We start from the raw sequence: 24,688 nt of genomic DNA on the forward strand, positions 1-24,688 counted from the left end.
GTGAAATATTTTTTAACTTTCGCAGAGAAATTTCGTATCTCCGCGTGGCCATTTAATATCGTCTATCCATTGAGATAGTTGAAATAATATAATTTGGTTTGCCCTCTATCAGACTGATTATAGAATTGTTCAATTTGGCTGTGATTTATTTCAACCTCTTTCATCCCGCGCCTTTCAGAGTCAGTACTCTATTATTCTGTTGGAAACGTCTTTAACTAGAACAGGAAATGCAAGTTCTGAGTCAACATTAAAATACTTAGTTGTTACTCAGTGTTCCATTTCACTCAGAACGCTAAGCGGATTTCTTAGGTTATTAGAGCGAAAGAGTTTAGCGTACATCGTAGACGTGACTTTTGGCCGAAATAGGCTCTGCTTTTTACAAGAAAAGTAGGCTGAGAGGTCAGTTTCAGTGTGAGCTGACAAATGATTTCCTCTTCAACAAAAAATGCGGTGCGAGAAAAGAATCAGAAGAATAATTCCTTGAGCTAAGATTAGTGCACAGACAGCTTTGTGCTTTCAAGTAGGCTTGTTTTTCGATCCCTTGCATTAATGATACTTGAAATTGAAGATTTTTTGAAAATCTGTCGTGATTAGTAAAGTTTAAGTTGATACTTAGTGGCTACAGCAGGCTTAAATGCTTGTCTTTCTTTCTTGTCATTATAAATAGCAATTTAGCTTGATTTAATTTTGCTCAGCGTTTTCTTTTCTGTACTCTCACTTTTATTGATATATTAAAGGATGGTCGTGAAATATCTTTGTGTCTTTATAGCTAAAGAAAGTACAGATGGCATGAGAGTGTTTGAAAAAGACAGTAGACAGGACCTCTATCCTTGTTGCTCGGGACCAAAGTGCATTCATTGAAATAGCTCTTTTACAGCTGAACGCATTACGCGCTGAATAATATTTGTCTGCGATTTTAAATTCAACAGACTAGTATGGGAAAACCTCTGGATGAGAGGAAATTGGTGAATTTTCATGGTTTTGATTTTGCTGTTTTTCTTCCTTTAACTTGTAGCAGAATCTGTCGGCCTGACTTGTGAAATACCAAATCCTTTCGCGTCTGACCTGTCTTAATGTGGTTTTGCTACTTTTTCTTGTTTGCCTGTTGATTTTTATTCCAGTTACAACTTTTTTATTTCGTTCCACAAGCCCCCCGTCCTCCCCTGAATTGTTATACACTGAACCATTCGATCAGCAGACACCAAGAGTCATCTCAGCATTGTCACCTCTTCACTACTGAAGTGTTCACATATATCAAGCTTTGAAGCGAAGAAACCGAAAAAAAAAAGAGAAAAGATTGTAAGCAGACTTTCTTTTCGCCCTTTGCGCCCAGTTTCTCTTTCGCTCTTGCGCCACAAGAGCAAGCGTTGGTATCCCATGCACTTATCTTATTTCTCGTACACAGAGTCTAGATCTGCTATGGCTCGCAGATTTACTAACGTTCAAGTTACGTCAGAAGAGTTTGGTAAACCTGTGCCTCACTAACAAGGAGGAAATAAAATTCAAGAGTGGTTGTTTTCTTTTGTATGTTGATAACACTCGTGCAACCGGCAAAATCAGCCACAGATAGGTCAAGACTACTTCATCAATTAATGGTCGTTACTGAAAATCGCACCTGTGTCCAGAGCTACACTAACATCATGTTCTCACTTGAAAAGAATGAGTTAGAACGGGCGCTTAACTTGCCGTTTTATCAAAGAGGCCTGAGATTGTTCCAGGAGGAAACAGCAGAGCCAGGGAGGTCAGATGCTACTTTGTCGCAGAAATCCTAAATTGAGTTCGTTTCACTGTTGTAACTTTATTTCGCTGTTCTTGGTAATTTTTCCAATTTTTATTTGTTGAAGATCATGGAAAGTTTCAATAGAAGTGATTCCTGAGACAGGATTTTCCTCTTAAACTGATGGATCGATCCACGGTGGGTGTTTGCCTCGAATGTTTTCACATTAATCGAAGGGTAATTATCAATATCTTACTGATGTCCTACCGTAAACAGCAGCTGATAAGCTCTCCCCCCACCACAACTTAGAAGCCTCCCCCTTGTTAGAGACACATTCACCAGTAAACAACGAAAATAAGATCTAGCTGTTCTTTAAGATATAGGCCGGAACATTGTATTATTTCAAATAAAAAATAAGAAAAATTAATTGGAAACAATAAGTTTATCTCCTCTTCGTAGTCATCTGAATTGAAATATTAATAATAATAATAATAATAATAATAATAATAATAAAACAAAACAAAACAACCAACAAGTAAACGGCCTTTTTAAAGTGAATCACATGCAGCCTCTTATGGTATGAAATCATTCTTATTTAGAAATGGTGTTTTCTTTTTTGCTGTCGTTGAAATTTAACCGGACAGATGTCCAGGGAACAGGGTGTATTGCCTGATTCCCGTTCTCTTATTTTGAGACAGCCCAACTTGGACGTATGTTAATGTTTTTGGAACACGTGTTTTGTGGAATAACTGATTTCATCATCATCATTATCATCATGTTTATTTGTTCAAGCAGGTTGAATTTATTGGCAACTGTATAAGCTGATGTGGACCTGCTGTTTTCCCACCCAACTCACCCCAGGGGAGGACATCCAGCACACAGTAATCTCGTGCGTGGGAAATTAACGTCTCTTACCCCTAACCGTTTTTCAGAGACGGGACCTCCGGCTTTACGTCCTATCCGAGAAGACGAAACAATGTGAGTGAAGTGTCTTGCTTAAGGACTCAACGTTAAGCCCCAGCCAGGACTTGAACCCGGGCCGTTTAACCCAGAGTCCAGCGCACTGACCACTGGACTACTCACGCCTCTCCTGAGATACTGCAACAGCAAACGGAGTTGAAACAGATCTAAATGAGTACCAAAATGCAAATTATTACACCTATTTCCTAACTAAAGAGCTTAAAAGAAATGTAAGTGCAGACAAATTTGCTGTGTCTCAGTACATATAACTTGTCACGCAAAATTCAACAAGGTAACACTAAGACATATGTGACCTCTCACGCGAGATGAGCCTCACCGAAGAGATCGAATGGATAAACGGCTAAGCGGTCAAACAAGTGATCGCCTGTAGAAATTATTTGAATTGATGGTTTCATCAAAACGAGTGCTGACACAGGCGTGCTAAGGTCTTGTCTTGAGCCAAAGGGAAGGATTATTTCATGAAAGCGTCACGCGATGGGTGACGCTGTGTTAAGTAACGCGAGGTATTTGACACAATCTATGAAGAGTTAACTTGAAACGAGTCGAAACTTAATCGTTTGAATAACTCGACTTCGCTTTCGGCGCATTGAAATGGATTATAATTAATATTTTTATCATGGAATTCGACCGATTAAGATAAGGTACAACCAAGAAACTAGCACGCGAAAAGCATAGTTCTCAACTTCGGGTTTAAATTTCCATAATCCCAGCTTCCCTGTCACTCCATCAAAAATGTGTTGCCTTGGTAACTGCTAACAACCTATGTCAATTACCACCATTTCACACAATCACAAAATGCAGAATTCAACGAGAGAAGAAATGGATTGCGATCACACCGAAAATGTTTCTACCATCGTTGCCAGAGTGCGAAGTGAACGGCTGATGAATTTTCTCGAACGGATAGCTCGAACCTTTCGAACGAATGATGAATATTCAACAACGGATAGCTGGAGGCGTTCGAACGGATGATGAATATTCAAGAACGGATAGCTAGAGGCGTTCGAACGGATGATGAAGTTTCTTAAACGGATAGCTCGAACGGTTCGAACGGATGATGAATATTCAAGAACGGATAGCTTGAGGCGTTCAAACGGCATGCCAATCCAGTCGAACGGCCGGTGAACGGCTATCCGTTTAAAAACGGTAACCATTCGGAACGTTTTCCCGTGAGAGGTCACATATTCTTAAATAGTCAGAACTTCCGGCTTTCAGCAGATTACCTTATCACGTGACTGACAATCGAGCGGAATGCAGAGGCTTAGTTCCCTCGTAAAGGCCGATGGTGCGAAGATTTAGCTCAAGAATCCTTGCATTTCGTCCTTTCAGCTTGGCTAAGAGCTTGTAAAACAGTTCCTCTTGTAAAGTTCATGTATCCAAATTTCAGTTGCACAACGGCCGTTGCTTAGTTTCAATAAACGGGCATTTGCAATCGTCGAGTAAAGTGGAAAGAAAGGTATGTAATTGTCTGCCAACTTGAGTGAGCATGCATTGATCAGATGGTTTTACTGGATGTCCAAGATTTCTTATTCATATACGCTAGAGAAAATGTTAAATGGCACAGTTAATTAGCTTCCCAACTGAGTTTCGCAGGTCGCTATTCCGACAACACTTGTTTATGTACAAATTAGATCCCTTTGCTTACCATGAAAGTGAAAGTTGCCTATCTCATCATGTTCCTGTTTATTTGGAGTGAATGTACTGATTATACTGATCGTTGTTTAAAAAAAAAAACATAGTTTACCCAGTATCTCATTGTTGTTTGTTTTTTCGTTTGTTTTGTTCCATATACTTGAGATTGTTCCTTTACTGAAATCGATTGACTTTGAATTTATTGGTTACAGCATGCGAACAGAAATATCAATTTAAGGTAAAGGATATTCTTATCGAAAAATGAAAGCTTAAAGTTAGCAGGATTAAAAGAATCTGAACCTTAACGATGAGTTTCATGTAGTAGAGTGATATGTCAAAGCTAATGCACGTGATAATGAATTACTTCAGGGATCTTACTTTCTGCTACGAGTGCCTTGGAGGTTTTTCTTACGCATAACTAACAGCAGCTTTGCATTCTTAATTGTCATTGACGGTCGTTGATTGAATCATCCTTTAAGGGTTCTTAGCTGTCATTCATCTCAGCACCGATTACAGTTGATTGATTATCTTTCACTGAGGGTTAATTTTGATATATTAGATTTGCTGGTTGTTGTTTCAAATATCATTGTAATGATGCTGAAGCTAGTACAAAGTTTCAATCCTTACATGGTGAGAGACTTCTACCTCTCGTCCCAAATGCATTCTTAAACTCTGAGCACTGGGGCTTCACTCTAAACAATTTTCCTTTGCTCACTAATTGTTCAAATGTCTTGTTCATTCTACATCAAAATATACAAGGGAGCATTAATTTGTGATGGAATCCCTCTTATCAGCCTTTATACCCAGTATGTTATTTATTTTCAATTTACCACGTTTATGATTTTATTATTACTTATGGACTTGGAAGTTTGTCAGTTTATTTCAGGGTACCATCTCATTTCTCATGCCATTAAGTGTCTGTGACTAATCTGAGCTACTTGTTCTGTTTAAATTCATTCCATTGTAAACTCAGTGTAGAACTAGTTTTTTAATCACTTGGGTGTTAATTTTATGAATCAAGCATTGCCAAATGGAGCAGTGCAGTAATTGGGTTCCGCCTAAAAGTCTTTTAAGGACATTGCTTGTTGCCCTTTACTTTCTTGTTGTATGCAAGCAATTTGAAGGAAGGGGGGGGGGTGGACTGTTGATATTAACCTAATACCAATCTAACCAATCCTTTTCTTATGACCATTAAAATGGTGGTCAAACTAAAGAGAAGTTGAGGACGCCAACAATTTATACACCCATATTCTGTGGAACAGCAAAGAAATACATAATGAGAGTAAAAGTGTTTTTATTAAAAAAAACTTCTTTGATAGAAATATTAGATACACTACTGATGTGCTTTTATCATGACCTCTCAAATATGGAGTCTTTTGATGTTGTCAGTGATGCAGGAATGAAGAGTGATTTTTTTAGTATGGACAGGTCCAAGGCATGCAATCAGTCCATTTAAAACTGCATTCTATTATACACCCAACTTCAAGGTTATCCTTGATCTGGAAAATTTCAAATGTATGACTGTTATTAATTTTTTTTACAAAAGAAAAATAAGAAAGACCAAGTAAACAGGCTAAGGACAGAGAAGAATTTGATTTAAAACAAAAGCAAGTTTTGGAGGCATCCTGGTGCCACTGAAGGCTGCAAATGAATCCCATTTATATGTTTGCTCCTTTAAAACAAAGTGTTTAAAAACTCTATTATATAAACAAAGGAATTACTTTAAGAAATACTGGTAGGCTATTTTTCTAACCTCAACTACTTCTTCTGTTATCAGACCACAGAAATGATATTTTGTATTTTTTTATGAGTGTCTTTTTTTTCCAATCTGTTTTTGGAATGGAGTCTATGACAAAATATTAATTAAACTTAATAGTAAGGAACATCGTACTTGTGGACTTGTCAGTAGAAAGAAACAAAACCATATTTGAACCACTTTAAGTAATGTTGTTAACTTAACATCAAACTGAAAAGCATATTTCCTTTAAATCTAACAAGAATGAATTATGTACAAAATTGAATAGTCCATTTTACAGTTGTGTGCTTGGTTGCCAAGGGTGACCTTGTTACGATACAAACCTAGTTGCCTTTCAAATGTAAATCACTTTGTTATCATGCTAACTAGATACAGGTCTCTATCATGACAAGGTCACCTTCAGCCTCACTCCAAATCAAAGGTTTGGTAACTAAGTACACAACTGTAAAATGGCCTATTAAATATATTTGAAGAATGTTTGAGAAAGGAAATCTTTTTAACAACAATTTGAATTTGATAACTTAAAGCTTCATTTGGTACAATAAGTTATCTTAATTATTCATGTACCTTTGTGAACTGTATCCACAATTAAAGTTAGTTTTTTTATTTGTAGTTTATTAATATACTTTAGTAATTGTGCATGTAAACAATCATGTGATTTTTAAAAATAATTTTATTTCTTTTAATTAATCTACAGCTTTGCAAACTAACCATTATTTAGTCAAAACCTAGCCAGTAGCAGTTAGCTAGTTAATTAAATATTGTTAAATTGTAAACATGATTGAGGAAGATGGTAATTATAAAAACAAAAATAAAAAAATTTTTAGTCACACTGTGATTCTGCTGGTTGCATGCTTGAACCTGTTCCTTACTGTATTTTTCCATTTTATCTTAACTTTATAGAATTATTTTCTGATATATATTTCATAGTTATACAGTGTATGTAGGTGGGTAAATTAAATGTATACACATCTAAATGGCAATCATTTTTTGTTGTAATGAACTTTTATAAACAGAGATCCATTGAAAAACACCCGGACTGTGAGAGGCAACTCTGTATGAACATTGCTGTGAATATTGAGTAAGTTTTGAACATCCTCATCACTGTATTAATTTTTTTAAGTTCTGTTTTCTATTGATTGTAGAATTTTTGTTTTGCTCACTATTTCTAGTTTGTGACAACTGGGGCAGAAGCCTGTTTTTGATTTTGCATCCAAAATTCAAGTACACTTAAAACTCCTTTCAGATGAAGAGCTTAAAACCATTTTCTTTTCTATTATGTGTGCATTTATGTGTACTGTAGTCACTCCAGATTGATATGTTGATCCATATGTGTTTTGCCTTCTTACAGCCAAGTTCCAGAATATTCTGAGTTCCATTTGAGTACCATAATCCAACAGCTACAGGCTTTATGACGCCTAGGTGTACAGACAAAACAGTTCCTTTTCCCACAGCTGGTTGAATTTCATTGCTGTCCACCAGATTAATCACCACCCAGTAGATTGGTGTGAACACAATCAGCCACACAATCTACTGGGTAGTGGTTTATCTGGTGGATGGTATTATTGACTCAATTCAGAGGAAAACAAGTACCTGAGAGTTTAATTCAACTGCTGTTATCATCTCAGAGGAGAAGCAACTTGAAAGGTGAGTGTTAATCTATTGACATCAATGCTCATGTACATATGAAATTAGATGCTGATCACTCTAAGGGTTTAAAGGGTGAATATGTGGTTCCAGAAAATATCCATACCCCCCACAGGGGCCTTTTTTGATTTGCACCCCCCACCCCTCAGGATTTTCCATTCAGGGGGTATCACTGATTATGTACAACCAACTTTATGATGCTTTCAATTCTAACTTCTCTCAGAATATGTCCAGGTTCTTGAGAGGCTATTCTTGTTGCACTTCTTTGCTTAAGATTGTGGATGATTGGAGACTGGCTCTTGACTCTAAGAAAGTACATGTAACTGGAACTATTGCCATTTACCTTTCTAAAGCATTTGATTTGATATGTCACAATCTACTATAGGCTAAACTGCAGGCCTATGGTCTGAATTACGATGCTATTGCCTTCTTTCAATCATACTTGACTGATCGTCAACAAAGGGTCAAGTTTTATGGCATAAAATTATTCTCTGAATGGCGTCCAATCAAATGCAGCGTACCTGAAGGTAGTCCACTTGGTCCCTTGTTATTTAAAATTTTTTCTCAATGACCTAAAGTTTGCCAGACAAATCTCTTCTCTGCGTCTGATTATGCTGATGATACTACAATGCATCTAATTATGACATCAACACCCCTGGAAACCTGGCTAAACCTGGACCTTGACATCCTGGTCACCTGGTTTCCTCAAAATTATCTCATTGTTAACAGTATTTAAACTCAAGGTATGATACTTGGTAGTCACTTTTATGTCCCTGAATTCTTCATTGGTGACTCTAAAGTGGAATTGCATGTCAAACTCACTTAAAATTCTTGGGGTGACTATTGATGACAAACTGACTTACAATGAGCACATATCTGACATGCTTAAGAAAGTCTATGCCAAGATCGGTGCTCTAAGATTACTCAAAAGACTGATGCCTCACAGCGTGTCTCTAACACTTTACAAGGCTTACCTGCTTCCTCACTTGGATAACTCAGTACACTACTTATTTGAATGAATAAAACTTTAAGCTCTAAACTAGAGTCAGTCAACAAATATGCACTTAAAACTTTACTAAATCTAGGCGGCAATCTTGATTATGATACTATCTTATCCTTGAGTGATATCCAGTCTCTTGAACAAAGACGCTATAATGGTTCTCTTATTTTATTGTGCAAGTACAGGAACTCTAATGGTCCAGAGTACTGAAAAACTTCTTCCAAATTTCCCAAACCAGATATAACTTAAGAAGTAGGGGTGGTGATATAAAAAATCAAATAATATAAGTGAGTTCATTTGTAAGTTCAAGGCTTTTGATTTCAGCACATTAGGACCCAGCTGTCAATACAACTCTTGTCTGTAGTTATTATCGTTTATTTGTACATGTATTTCTCATATTTCCCTTCTTACCACTATACATTCAATTTAACTTTAACTGATTTTTTTATCCTTGTATTTATAGCATTATTTGTACATAGTTTCTATAGTCTTCCGTTTTATACATGAGCCTCTGGCTCAGGCAACCGGGTAACCATGCCTCACATAAACACAATAAACTTGATTGATTGATTGATTGATTGACTGACTGACTGACTCACTGACTCACTGACTGACTGATTGATTGATTGATTGATTGACTGAAGAACATCTGAGTTCTACTCTGTAAACGAGACTGAAGTGGTACTTTTGGAGTGGGTGCACTATTATAATGCTTTTGGCTAAGGTTATCTCTTATTTATGTTTGTTATCTGTAATGGCAGTAATCTTTTCTTATGTATGGAGGAGATACTCAGATAGAGGTAAAATCTTGTGCAATCAAACACTGATACAAGGCACCTATTCTCTATCTGTATATATCTCTGCTCTGTCTGAGTCCTTGTTCAACTTTGCAAAGCCACAGTCTACCAGCTTGAAGTAAAACTGTACCCAGGGCTCAGTTGCTTTTCAATTTTTTCTTTTTCATCTACCCAGCAGAGTAGTGGTGGCTCAGAAATCATCTTGCTGTATTTGTGAAAGCTTTCTTCATGGATTTGACAATTAAGTGAGCTTAATTGGTTGAAGGCTCCTTGGAGATTCTGACATATCAGAAATAACTATCCAAGACAAACTTGCCCAGATAGTTGATCATTCCAAGCAATCTTAGAATGTGAGTTTCACTAGGTGGCATAATGACAACTGGGTAATAGCCTTGACCTTGGCCAGATTTGATAGCCAGTAAGGGTACCTCAGAAGTCAAAATGTGTCTGCAGTATTGAACCTCTGCTTCTCAAACATGAACTTGTCTTTGTTGGTTTGTTGGTTTTTTTTCCTGTTCACTTACTTTTGGCAATTTTGTTCATTCTTTCATTATTTTTTAAACCTTCTTCATCAGCACCACCAGCTTTTTTCCAAAAAGTTGTAAGCTTTTGGTGTCACTCTCTCCAGTCCTTCAATGAGTCTATCAAAATGCTTTTGAGTGAGTTCTGTGCACTTGATATTTCAGAAGGCAATTTGAGCCTTATTTATTTGCAAAATGAGATGTGTTACATTGTTAGATTACTTGGGTCTTCATCAAGTTTCTCTTGCTTGAACCTATCACTTTCCAAGTCTTGATGGGAGATTATCAAAATGACTGTAGTTCAAAAGCAAAGTTTTGGTACTTTGATTTTCTATTGTAATCCTTCAAGTGACTTCAGAAATGAATGAACTTTTACAGCTGCATCAATTCAAAGCTGAGGAAAGAGGCAAGATGTTATGCTGGGCACAGGTTATCAAGCTCAAATAATAATTATGGTAAACTATACATTACCTTTTGATACTTTGCATAATTCAATTTTCCCTTTTTTTCTTTTCCAGAAGCTGAGTGACAATGTCAGTAACTGTGAGAACTGAAGAGAGTAGTTCAAAGAACAGTTACGGTGACCCACCAAAGATCAGTATTAATCTTCCAGAGATAAGTGAACTAACCCAGACTTTTAAAGATTGGAAAGATGTTGAACTCCCAATTGACATTCTGTTGTTAACAGTGAAGGACTGTGAGTTCTTAAGTTGCTACTATTACATTGTTGATCCATTCACAAGCTATTGTAAAGGGCTTGGTCATGTATACTTTGGCAGCATTGGTGAAGATCAAGATGTTAAACTGAAAGTTGCTTTGATGAGATGCTCAGAGGGTTCTAAAGCTCCTGGTGGTTCTTTGACTGTTGTAAAAAATGCTGTCACCCAGTTGAGACCAAAGGCTGTCTTTTCTGTGGGCCACTGTAGTGGTATGAATCAGGAAACAACAAAGCTGGGGGATGTGGTTCTATCAGAAAAACTCACCACCTATTCCTATCAGAAGTTTACAAAGGATCGCATGGAATTTTGTGGGGTCACAGCTCCTGTCAGCAAAGACATTGCTGATCTCATTAAATGTGCAGGTTTTGGTTGGAATCCACCCCTAGAATATCCTAAAGAAAGAAAAGTTGAAGTCCACCGTGGTGAGATTTTGAGTGGTTCTGAACTTGTACAAGCTGAGAGGCACAGTGGCCAACTTGTGAAGTCATTTCCTGGAGCAATTGCAATTGAAACAGAAGGGGAGGGTGAGATCTCTTTCTGTTTGAAGTAAATGTTACTGACAGTATAATGACAGAGATAATGGGATATAATTTAATCATTGAAAAGAGAGTTTTTACTTTAATAATATCAGTTGTGGAGGGTAAATTTTCCTGCTGGTGATGAGAGATGCACTGGCTTGATTGTCAACTTGCTGGACTTCAGGTCAAAAGGTCTGGGGTCAAGACTTGGGCTAAACTCATGTCTCATAGTTTTGACTGGGATGCTTTACTCTCACAATATGTCTCTACACCCAGAAGTAGAGATGCCAATACTGATGAACAAACTAGCATTTCGTGTAAATGTAGAGAGAGTACGAGTTACAGTTTTAATATCCCAATGGTGTGGAAACTGAGAGAAGTTCTTGCTGGAGGGACTAACTGTGCAGCAGTATATATGCAGGGTGACTTTCCAAAATATGTCTCCAGTTTTCTACAAATCTTTGATAACAAAGGTAAAGGTAAAAAGCAATAGATGTTGGGGCAAAGTTGTTGTGGTATTTATGAAAGCTTGTCATTTCTTGTCTCAGGAGTTTACAGTGCAGCACATGATCTGAAAATGGAGTGGGTTGTTGTCAAGGGTATTTCAGGTTATGCAGATGGATCTGAAGTAAAAGAAAGCTGGAAAACATTCGCAAGTGTCACAGCAGCCTCTCTTGTTGTCAGCATTCTAAATAAATGCAGCATTTTTGATGATTGGCCACATTACAAAGGTAAACAGATTAGCATTATACTTTGTTTTCATGGTTACAGTTTATTTGCCTGCAGTTACTAGCTGTTCTTGTATGCTGTTTAGTTTTGTTTTAAATAAATTTGCTGGAACCGAATCACCAAAGTCTCTACCTAAACTGAATTAAAAACATGATTAATGATTTTTCATCATGTGCTGATCAATGAGAACAGCTCTCGGATCAGAAATGTTACATGTTTGTCAGCAATTTTCACTTGCTTTGTTAATAAATGTTCTGCTGAGTTACCAAAAGCTGACAAATTAAATAATGACGTTTACCTCAACTCAACATACAGGAGCTCTAAGTTATCCGTGCGGGTTATCCGTGCGGGTTATTCTCGGTGCGGGTTATTATCCGTGCGGGCTATTATCCGTGCGGGTTATTATCCGTGCGGGTTATTATCCTTGCGGGTTATTATCCGTGCTGGTTATTATCCGTGCAGGTTATTATCCGTGCAGGTTATTATCCGTGCAGGTTATTATCCGTGCGGGTTATTATCTGTGCGGGTTTTGAATCTGCTCAATATTGATGGTGGAATGCTTTTAAACTTTTTGAAAAATTTTGTCCCCCGGGAAAGAAGACCTCTGACCCCCATAATTCAACTGTAGAATGATGTAGACATTTACATGTAGAATCTCCTGCGTTGTAAGCTCCCCTGCTGCACCCCCATGATATAAACCACACACCATCCACATTTCTCTGTGCAGTCACACTAATGGCAAACTCTCAAAAGGTGAGTTTTAGAAACTCTTTACGGTGGCTATTTTATGTTATCAACTGAGTTGATGAAACCAAATTATCATTGATGACATAAAGACAGTAAAGTGCTATATTACTTACATCACTTGAGCCACTGTCATTGTCTACAAATTCACAGTATGTCCGTTAAGACTTCCAAGAGTAGTAATTTTGGCCCAATTACAGCATGGTGCTTCTCCTTAGTGTACGGAAAATGTTGAATTTCTAGGCAGAGGTAGAAGAGATTAAATGCATGGCACCAATTCCTCACTTACGTAGATTTGCATTTGTAGAAATCTTCCACCCACATTTGTTTGAGCAAATAGCTTAGCAAGCAAGGTTAGGACACAGTTTTAGAATGATGGTGGTTTGAACTAAGTGTAGTGCCATGTTCTTTTCCTAACCTCACGAGGCTGTCTAACTGCTGTCTGTTTGGTTTTGTGTTCTTGAAGATAATTCAACTGACAGACAACTTTCAGCACCGAGTAAAGACGTTCCGGTACAGCCATCCTCTTCCAGTGCCCAGTCTTCCCATCAGTCACAGGCCTCGTCTGACAAAATAGCAGGTATACATTTGAATGAAGAGTCTTTTAGCCCAATTATAGCATAGGCTGCAGTTTTATAAGTTTTAACAGACTGCAGTTAAAATTCAGCATTTAAAAATGTTGAATTTCTCGGGCAGAGGTAAGGAGAATCACACACGTGTTAAATTCCTCCCAGTTCTGCATTTGTATAACCTCTACAGCGACACTGATTTAACAATAGAGCTTTCCAGTCAAGGTTAGGACTCAGTGTTCAAATATCAGTAGTTTAAACCACTTGTGATGGCATGTTCCGTCGGTCTCAAACGCTATGTGGCTATGTCAACTCTTTCTATTTGGTTTTCTTTTCTTAAAGATATTTTAATTGATGGACAGCATGTTTAGTTACAGTACTTATTTTTACAAGGTGGAAAGAGGAAGTCACCAAGCGGGTCAATGGACAAGGACAAAAAGCGCTCAAAGTTGAAAGGTACTTTTTTTTATTGCAGGGACTTCAGAATTCAAGGATTGCACAGTTTCTATAAGGTTTAACGTTTTCCATGATTTTGTTTTCTAAAGATAAAGTTTTGCAGTGAACCATATCACTTTACACAGATCAAAGTCAGTATAATCCTTATTAGATTTTGCATTAATTCATTTTCGTGCACCGGAACATTAAGCTCACCATCAGATGAATTACCCGCCCTGTTCGTGAAATGAGCCCGCACTCCTCATTTTCACGGGAGAATCTAAGACTATACTGGAGAATGCGGTGCAAATGGAGTCAAAGAATAAAACAGTGTAGTGCTCAGATCAATAGAAAAGTAGAATAATATGACTAATGACAATATTAATAATTCTATTTTATATGAAGCTAAATAACTAAAGTAATACACACAGACCATAATACTTTTGACTTTAAGCTGTCATTCATGCTATATGTGTCTGCTCCGAAGTTGGCGTGTTTCTCGCTGACTTCCTCTTGGCAGATTGTGTAAAAAAATTGGGTTAATTCATGCTTTCTGCCTTCATGACTTCTGCATAACTGTACATGTACAATTGAACTGTCTTTCGTGCTTAATTACTTTACTTAATTTTTGCCAGGTGGAAAGAGGAAGTCATCAAGCGAGTCACTGAACCAGGACAAAAAGCGCTCAAAGCTGAAAGGTACTTATCGCATAGGACTTCAGTTTATAACTTTTAGAATCTGCATTCAGCTTCTGAGTTTCAGACAGGAGGCTTTAAGGATTGCGCAGTTTCTAGAAGATTTAAGGGTTTCCCTGATTTGTTTTTCTAAAAATAAAGTTGTACCGTAAATTCTTTCACTTGTCACACATCAAAACAGTGTTTTCCTTAGTAGATTTTGCATTGGTTCAGTCTCGCGTACCGGAATAGTAGGCTCACCATAGGACATTACCCGCCGCTGTTCATGAAATGAGCTCACACTCCTCATTTTCACAGGAGGATCGAAGACCGCGGGGGGGGGGGGGAGGGAAGGGGGGATAATGCTCAGGTAAAGGGGGGACCGTAATACCCAGATAAAGGGAAATATAGAATTATATGACTAACGACAATATGATTCACTCTATTTACTCCCAGATTTGAAGAGTAAGTTTTACTGAAGTTACAAATTAGAGTTGATAAAAGTGCAGCCTCTAAACTGATGAAAAACTCTAGTCTAGAAATGATTATGTTCTCTTCAATTTGAGAGTTACCAAAAATTTAAGAAGGTGTTTTTTTTGTCTACAGATTCCTCTGCGATGCAATGTTTGAAATGGTGCCAGAACCAGCTGCGAAAGTTTTACAGCACCATGTGTCAAGTGAAATAACACCATGGGACCCAGACAACACGGTACACATTAATGACATATACATACAGTTGACGTTATTACAAGATCACAGAAAACCTGACGGGACAACGAAAAAAAGGGTGGGAGACATCAGTGAAGTATTTCAAGGTGACGAACATCATCCCACCCGTAGACGAATTCTAGTGTATGGAAGACCTGGAATAGGAAAGTCTACTTTCAGTCAAAAATTAGCTGTAGATTGGGCAGATGGCAAAAAGGAGTACCTCAGAAAGTTTTCTCTTTTACTGTTAATCAAGTTGCGAGACGTTTGTGATATTCCGGACCTCTCTACTATGTTGAAAACCGCTGAACTGTTGTCTGCTGATGACCCGAAGGCAGTCAATAACTTGTATGAATATGTCCGTCAGAACCAGGAGAAAGTGCTGCTTATATTGGACGGATATGACGAGTACAGCGGTGGAAAGTCATCCCCAGTTCACCAGATTTGGAGAGGCAGTCAGCTGAGAGACTGTTGTGTAATGATCACAACGCGGCCAGTGAAAGAGGATGAGCTTAGAGTGCCAAGTCATGCTCAGTTTGAAATCAACGGGCTCGATAGCAGGGAACAAAAGAAACAGTTTGCAAGAAAGATTCTTGCTGATGAGAAGGACGTTGAAGGGTTACTTGACTACCTGAAGAAGCAGGACCTCGAAGAGATGGCAGAAATACCGCTTTTGTTGTTGATGTTGTGTCTTCTCTGGAAAGAGAAAAAGCATCAGTTACCCACATCCCGTGCGCACATTTACAAACAATTTATTCAGACTCTCTTGGATCACATGGCTACAAAAGGTGCAGACAACGTGGCAACAGGTAAAAGCATAGATGAATATCAAGAGGAACTTTACAAAATAGGAAAACTTGCATATGATGCTCTTTTGGAGGACCGTCTTCATTTTAACTTCAGCAAATGTGCGCATGGTGATCTCTTCGAGAAGCTAATACGAGTGGGTTTTTTTCAAGTTTCCAAACGTTCCGCTTTGAACCGTGAGAAGATCGTTTATTTTCTTCATAAGTCTGTCCAGGAGTTTCTCGCCGCCTGGTTCGTTGTCGAAGAACTGACCGTGAAGAAGAATGGAACTGTCACCTGCCTGTCAGGAATGGATACGTTTGAGAAATCAAGGAAGATGGCTGAAGTGCTAAAATTCGCATGTGAGTTGTCATTAAAAGCTGCCGGGATTCTTTTTGATCATCTACATGACGTTGGAGAGAAAGAAGGTCTCACAAATTACCAGTTCACCAAGACACCTTCTGAAGATGATTTGTCTCACGAACAACAACAGTTTATTCTTTTCTGTGTCGATTGTTTGTTTTTTTGTCCAGCCTCAGACAGAACAGCCGTGTATTCTGCATTTCTCTCATGTGTTAACCATGTTGTGTTACTTACGAGAAAAAACACGTCTACGGCTGCTGTAGAACACTTCTTCAAATCTGTCAGCAGTTTCCCAAACTATTTATTTTTTCTCGAGAGGTGGCCGTTTGAACATTTTCGCGATGATGTTCTATCAGTAATGTTAGACTTGAACGCGGTGTTTTTAACGTCTTCTGGAGAAAGTAAAGATGTACAAAAGTACGCGGATTTACCCGTTGGGAACTTTTTCCTCAAAAAATCCGGAGGGAGAAACTTTGTCTATCTAATTCAAATAACAGATGAGGGTTTTCATTCTGAATTGTTTCCTGAACTGATATCAGCGCCGCTTTGCTCTTCTCAGCCACCTCTGAATAATTTAGTAAATAACGAAAAAAACAACATTGATGTACCTTTGACTGAGAACCACTGTTTGTCACTGGTGAGAAAGATTAAGTTTGATGTTAATTCAGTTAAGGAAGCTGTTCTGTCGAAGAACGTGTTGCCTTTAGTAACAGCTCCTCGAAAAATTGAAATTAGATGGAATATATGGATACAATCGGAGTCGGAGGAGGAGGAGGAGGAGGAGAAAGCTTTTAAAGATCAATTGATTGAGAGCGCGATTAACGGAATTAATTTTACTGACAATCTCCACAGTTTAAAACTTTTAGACATCAATACAGCAGAAAAGTGTGCTACTTTTATCTCTGACTCACTGCAGCATTCTCCAAATTTGCGTGAGCTCCATCTGTGGGGCATCCCTTTACACAGAGGTGTGAGTCATTTGGCTGAGAATCTTCATCACGTGCCACAGTTGACGGAATTAGAGTTGGCGAATTTACAAATGGGAGAAAAGGAATGTGCGGCACTGGCTGCCTCATTAAAGTACTTAAACAAGTTAGAAAAACTGAATATAGACTACAATGCCCTTGGTCACGGGATTATTGAACTGGCCAAGAACCTGAACAATGTACCCAATCTGAATGACCTGTACCTGAGGAATACAAATATGGGTGAAGATGAAGCATCAGCACTGGCCCATGCACTAAAGTATGTGCCACTGCTGAGATATCTCCAGCTAGAATGGAATCCACTTGGCCGCGGGGTCAGGGATCTGGTCCAACATCTCAGCAGTGTTCCTAAGCTGGCGATCCTGTTCCTTGAAGGTGTTCAGATGACAAGGACAGAATGTGAAGAGTTGTGTACAGCAGTAAATGAGAGAAACACTAAGGTGAAAACCGATTACCATGTAAGTGCCTTTTTGTTGTTTCACTCAGTTGTTATGCATCTAATTTTTGTTTAGATGGTCTTCAGCAGAGCACTTGATAATGTTTCCAATAACTTGCTTTGAACTCAATTAATCAGATTACTTTTCGTGAGAAAGAATACAGTCTTCAGGAACAGTCACTGTTTTCAGAATTTTCTTTTTCTAGTTTGCGACGTTAGGAGCCAATGTTGTAGACGGAGACCGTAACAAACCCACGTTAACTACTTTTATGGCTCATGCGTAGCTTGTTCAAAGATGATTTGAGGAAAATAATGACGAAGATTAAATTTAGTGACTTCCAAATGACTTGATATTTCCTGATTACACAATAGTTATAAACTTTGGGAGTTCATTCGATTGACCTTTGCTTTGCTTGTGTAGTTACGCCTTACTTGAGAGAGAAAAAAAAGATGAGTTGTGAGAATTTTTTTCTGACGAAACTCCTCTGCTTAATTTTGAATTTTGAAATTGTTCGGCTTCTGTTGTTATTGTGGGATGCTTTTATTTGGGTTTGATTATTTAACGAGAAAGGATTGTTCAACCCGTACGTGCTTTGAATTCAATGAAGTTGTTCCCTACATTCTGTGCGGGCATTTATTCACTTTTGCTATCAGCGAGCGTGAACCCTAAAAAATATAAATGAGTAAACAGATGGGATTTTTCCTTTTTTAAAATCCGAATTTTTTTTTTTTTTAAGTGAAAGTCGCGTTGATTCTATTGTCATATCTTCACGTCTTAAAGGTTTGTACCGATGATAGGAAATAATTCACCAAAAGTTGAAGGTGTAATGATTGTCATCCTAAACGAAACTGGCACGGTGTTATAATTTACTGGGACTTTAATGGTTTCCTTTTACTTATTTATCAGTTGGATTCTTTTCTTCTTTGGATTATTTGCCCGTGTTGAGTAATTCTGTCAGTTGCTCGTAGAGCCCCCTGGTCTCCTATGTCTCCATGATAACACTATTTTGTTTTGAAAAATCAAAGAACAACATTGCAAATATTGAATTTTTCTTGAGTGAATCTCGTAAGTCTCCATCTCAACTTGGTCTTGCAATCGTCCATTAAATAATCCTGAGCAATGATATTTTTTAACCTCATTTTGGCAGACAGTGAAACGGATTCTGTGTACACCTCACGCTGCTTTCCATGTTTCCGTTACATCGTTGCTTGTTTGGATATGGTTTGCGGAAAAATATTTTCGAAATTGAATAAAGAAAGAAACAAATTTAGCTTTGAAGACTTGAATACTACATATTTTCTGTCAGTAGTGTCCAGTATAGTAGATGAAGGTTGTCCTAATGGAACGAGGCTTGGTGATGTTTTTTGATAAACTTTGTGAGTTGATTTGAGTGGCCTTTGTTTTTGACGTAATATTGAAAGAGCAATCTTCTGTAGTTACGCCTTACATGAGGGAGACAAGAAAAGATGAATTGTGAGAATTTTTCTCTGACAAAATTTCTTGGGGTAATTAGGAGTTTAATTTTTGAAATTTTTAGGCTTGTGTTGTTTTTGTGGGACGTGTTTATTTGGGTTTTTATTTGAGAACCCCGCTAATAAACAACTAAAAAACAAAACAAATCATTTTAAAAGGCGCGACCCGCGACACGCGAGCATTAGTCACACTCGGCACTGTGTTATAATTTACTCGCTCTTCAATGGTTTCCTTATTCTTATTTATCAGTTGGATTCTTTTCTCTTTTGGCTACTCTGCTCGTGTTTTGTAACTCTGTCAGAAATCAGGGCCTATCGGTCTCCTGCGTCGAATAAGCTCATTTTTGAAGGAAAATTAAAGAACAACATTGTTGATAATGAAGTTGTTAAACTTACTATCGTATGTTTGTTTCTGCTTGGTCTCCCGTAAATCCTAACAAAATATTAAGTTTTATACTTCAATTTAGCACACGCCGTGGAGTTGATTCTGCGTTCACTTTACGCTGCTTTCAATGTTTCTGTGACATCGCTGAACGTAAACAACATTTTGATGGGAAACTCTGACTACCATCAGTAGAATAAAAGATCTGCCTACCTTATAATTATTCGCTGCTCGTCTTGTCTTTCCTGTGGAGTTTAGGCGTTTTTATTTTCTTCGAGGTATACGGAAATGCTGCATTGTCTTTCTCATCTAAAGAAAAAAAGAAAAAAGTAGACAATTAACTTGTGTGGCATGAAATGATAGGTTAGGAGGCGTTAGTTGAGCGGAGTACAAGTGTGAACCTTGAAGTTGTTTTTGATTTGTTTTGTTTTGTTTTTATCATTATTATTTACTAGGTGTCTCGCATTTACTTCAAACACGGAGTTTTGTCAGAATGGTACGGTTACATTGAAAGGAAAACTCTATGCTTCTAGTAAAGTTGAGAAAAACATTACAACGAGAACCCCGGATCATCAAAAATGAACATCTAGAGTTGAAATATGCTGACTAGGTGTGTTGTGTGAGGAATGTATGAAGCGCGATACTCTCTTGCAAATTGCGCATGTTGCTAAATCCTTCTACACACACTTAGACGGCATATTTTCGGATAATATCGACTACAACCTTCCCAAACAAGCGAAAATGTGTGAAATGCAGACTTTCGTGTTCTCGATTTGACCGCTAGAGCCATTCCCTTTTAAACACGGTCGTGGGGCAAGATGGCGGCCGATTTTCGGTATTTTGACCGGGGGTAGAAAAATGAAGATTTGAGCAAATAAAAAAATTTTGCATAGAAATACTCTAAAAAATACGCTTACTTCGTTAAGCGAAAAAAGTGTTTTGGGTTTAGGCGCACTTTAACTATTTTTCTGGCTTGAAAATGGAAGTTGAGTGTTACAAATATAATTGGTGCTGTGGTTGATATTGTTGCCTTTTTCCTTTTTTTCTTGTGATAGCTGTGGAAATATTCATGGGGGAAGGAGGACATCCAACGACTTCTTGCAACAGTTGAGCTGAAAGAAAAAGGAATAAGGTTTAGAAAAGAGCCAGGTGATGATGATGATGATGATGATGATGATGATGAATTTCACGATGATTTTGACGATAACTCTGGTGATGACGATGAGGAGGAGGAGGACGATGAGGATGATGACGATAACTATGGTGATGATGATGATGATGAGCAGGAGAAGGAGGATGATGATGACGACGACGATGATGGTGATGATAATGGTGTTGAGTGAGCGCTTGGAAAAAGGTTTCTATGGGAACTGATTTATCGAATACGAGCAGAGCAGTAATTTAGAATAATTTGGCTGTTCTCAAGTCGTGTGTTGTGGCAGCGAGCTAACAAAGATTTAATCTGAAATCTGCATGACAAGCAAATCACAATGCAGTGTATACAATATTCTCTATTGAGATTGTCATGATAATGTAATTTGGTCACTCTTCTTTCTGACTGACTTTTTTAAGTGTTCAACTTAGCTGTGAGTTTATCCAGTGTTATGGCAAATCGGAAAGCTAAACGAATCTCTCAGGTCATTAGTTTGAAAAACGGTGGGCATTGATCCTACCTATGACCTTTTGGCGCAAAGAAAGAAAGTCGCGTTGAGTAGTCTGTACCAGACTCTCCTTCTTTGGAGACGGTCTAAAGCAGGAGAGCTGAAACATTGGAGGGAGCTACTCTTCCTTCCCAGACTCCATTTATCACTTACCCAATATTTCGATCGTCTCCACTAACTGTGATACCCTGGCAGAAGCTTGATCGCCAGCTGACAAATATTATTTTCTCTTCACAGGAAATACGGACTTGTGAGACGGAGCGGAAGAATGATATATTGAGCTTAGATCTGTTCACAGGCAGCGATGTTCAATCAAGTAGGCTTGTTTTTAAGCCTTACATTGTTGATGCTTGAAACTGAAAATTTTTAGAAAATCGGTCGCGATCAGAAATGTTTAAGTCGATACTTGGTGTTACATGCTTCAATGCTTGTTTTGTAAATAGTAATTTAGCTCGGCCTACTTTAATAAATGTTTTCATTATTGTACTCTTACTTTGATTGATTTATTAACTAACATTGTCTCAATCGCCAAAGAAAGTTTAGATGGTGTGAGAGTGTTTGACAGAGACAATAGGTACCACGTCTATCCTTGTTGCTCGGGCCCCGGCGATAGCAAATTTATTGAATTAGTCATTTTACAGTTAAACACATTTCAATTTAAGAATAAACACTAGCGAGAAAAATACACAACGTTTCGATGACTCCATGTCATCATTCTCAAGTGAGAAGAGAATAAAAATGAATAGTTAATTTATACCGTACGAAGGTGGCAAACGTAAGAAGTTTAAAATATTTAAAATATTTAAATAAATAATTGCGCGTGTTGAGTTCATAAATGTAAACTATTAAATAAATAGTTTCGCGCGTATGGAAAAAAAAAGATGAGGCCCTCTTTGAACAAACAATCGGATTCCATACGCGCGAAACTATTTATTTAATAGTTTACATTTATGAACTCAACACGCGCAATTATTTATTTAAATATTTTAAACTTTTTACGTTTGCCACCTTCGTACTGTATAAATTAACTATTCATTTTTATTCTCTTCTCACTTGAGAATGATGACATGGAGTCATCGAAACGTTGTTTATTTTTCTCGCTAGTGTTTATTCTTAAACACATTTCGCGCTGAATAATATTTGTACCTGGATTTTGAATTCAAGAGAATATACTTCGACACGGGTACCCCAATGGTACGAGTAAAAGCCGGTGAATTTTCGTGGTTTTATTTTGCCTCGTTTCCCTATAATTTATTGCTGAATTTGACGGCCTGAATTTTAGAACATATACGCATTTTGCGCTCCACCAACCCACCTTTTAAATGTTGTTACTGATGTTTTGTTGTTGTTCGGTTTTTGCTTTGTGTTTTTCCTGTAAACAACGTTTTTGTATCTCTTCCCACAAGCCGCCCGTCCTTTAATTGTCTTACGCTGAAATATTCGATCAGAGAGAGAGACAGAGAGAGAGAGAGGGAGAGAGAGAGAGAGAGAGAGAGAGAGAGAGAGAGAGAGAGAGAGAGAGAGAGAGAGAGAGAGAGAGAGAGAGAGACCCGATTAGTGTCTTTTCAAATTATTTTATTTTAGACTTTCAAGTTATTTTACAGTCCAATCGTTATAATGAACAACACACTATTTTCAGTTTATCTTTGAAATCAATGAAATCTCAATTGACATACAAGGGACTCCATATTTTTAAGGTGGTTACTTTGTCACCAATTACGTCAAACCGGAAACGGATATTATGTAACCATAGATAAATCGAATGAGTATTCTTGATAAGGGATAACTTGAGAGGCCTTACATGACTCTACTCTTCGATAGGGCGCTAGCGACCCCACCCAAGACTGGTATCATGTGCAGCGCTCTATCAACGAATCCTGGCTTTTCAACTTACTGTTGTCGGCTCTGATTGAGTAGCAGCTGTTTTCTCAAGCTCTCCACTGTCTTCTCCATGCCTCTATTTGATTTCTACATTAGTGCAAGTCGTTAGTTGCATGTTTGGTTTTCTTGAATGAAATTTCGTCTTTGTTTTTCAGCTTGCATCATTCTCGCCTTTACCATGTTCTCCATAGCTTGTCGTTGGACTCGCTGCGTCAGATTCCATCTATTCACGGAGTCTTTTTTTCCTCCTCCTGTTTTTCCTGCAGCATTTCCATCTATTTACAAGAAAAAGTTCAGGTCCTAACCCTAACCCTAACCGAGCCATGTTTTACGTCTGTGTTCACAAACTGTAACTGAACAGTTTTGGCTGTTTCTATAGTTAACTTGGTCATAAAAAATTGAAATTATTAAAGATTTTTCCTGACTAAGTCAATCAAAGAAAGCTGGGAAGCGCTGTAACTGTTAGTTTTAGGCATTCAAGGTTTTATGTACAAATATTTAGATATATTTATCGCTTACTAATCCAAGTTAGATCCTTCCATGAAATGAACAAGCTGCAGCCTCCATCTGGTGCAAAATATGCTCAAATATATTGGTCATCAGAAATTGTGTAACAACAGGCGTTAGTAAACTTCAAGGAAAGTTTTGAGACACTAGGAAAAAATAACCAATGTTATTCTCTTGCCTGAAAATGCCTTTGCACAACATAACTTTCACCTCGTTCGATTTCGGACCTTTTACTCAGCAGCTTTTTAAATGTATCACAAAGATACGAAAATATCAGTGGAGTAATTGGAGTTGGTTTTGTTAGAATTCTATCTTAGGAATATCGAAACTCTCATACATTTACACAAACTGATGCTGGGACAACAATGGACGTATTTTGACAAAGTTCGTCTGAATTCTTTTTATTCTAAAGCGCTGAATGAGGCATATTTAAGTAATACCTCCTTACAACCGCCTCGTTCAGGTACCTCTCGGTTGTAATGGAGGATATTCCGATTGTTTCAGCCTCTAACTGACCAATTGCTTGGTCAAGTACAGTTTCTGATCTGCTTAATGCTGTAGAGTCTACGAAATGCCTTGCTACATGTTAGGGACACAAGCCAGAAGGCTCATTTTTAAATTGATTGTTTGATTAGTTCACTAATTTCAGCATGATCTTAGATACTTACTAATTACAATTGTTGTGACATAAAATTGGAAGTTGCCATTTTGAGAATTTTCCAGCCTTTTGTTTTGTTACGCCTTGCTTTTTGCGCCTACGTGTCGTTTTGCTAGATTTATAGTTTTGATCTTTTATTTTTAGTGTATGCTCGAACTTGGCTCAGTTCGCGGATTTCCTTCTTACCGTGCTAGACATTTTCATCGCTTGTTATGGTTGAGAATAATTAGTTTCATACGTCGTCATGTTTGGGTTGGTAAAACTGACCCTGAGTTTTACCTACACCAAATTTCCACCAATTTTCCAGATCGATGTCCTACCGCGTGTAAATAGCGGCTGATAAACCCCCCTACCTATAACCTCCCCCTTGTTATAGACCCATTTACCTGTAAACAACAACAAAAAAATCTG

The 24,688-nt window shown here is 37.8% G+C and overlaps 1 pseudogene across 1 annotated transcript; it reads left to right on the forward strand.

Annotated features, from left to right (window-relative positions):
- Window positions 1–3,913: 3,913 nt before the first annotated feature.
- Window positions 3,914–21,717, forward strand: LOC148735866 (NLR family CARD domain-containing protein 4-like; annotated as a pseudogene). Its single transcript, XR_015998556.1, has 11 exons — window positions 3,914–4,151; window positions 7,100–7,164; window positions 7,435–7,730; window positions 10,567–11,291; window positions 11,834–12,016; window positions 13,225–13,338; window positions 13,721–13,783; window positions 14,398–14,460; window positions 15,043–17,737; window positions 20,626–20,927; window positions 21,469–21,717. The product of XR_015998556.1 is annotated as an NLR family CARD domain-containing protein 4-like (transcript).
- The last annotated feature ends 2,971 nt before the right edge of the window (window positions 21,718–24,688 follow it).

The sequence above is a fragment of the Stylophora pistillata genome, chromosome 3 (genome assembly GCF_964205215.1).
Source record: "Stylophora pistillata chromosome 3, jaStyPist1.2, whole genome shotgun sequence".
Lineage (NCBI taxonomy): Eukaryota > Metazoa > Cnidaria > Anthozoa > Scleractinia > Pocilloporidae > Stylophora > Stylophora pistillata.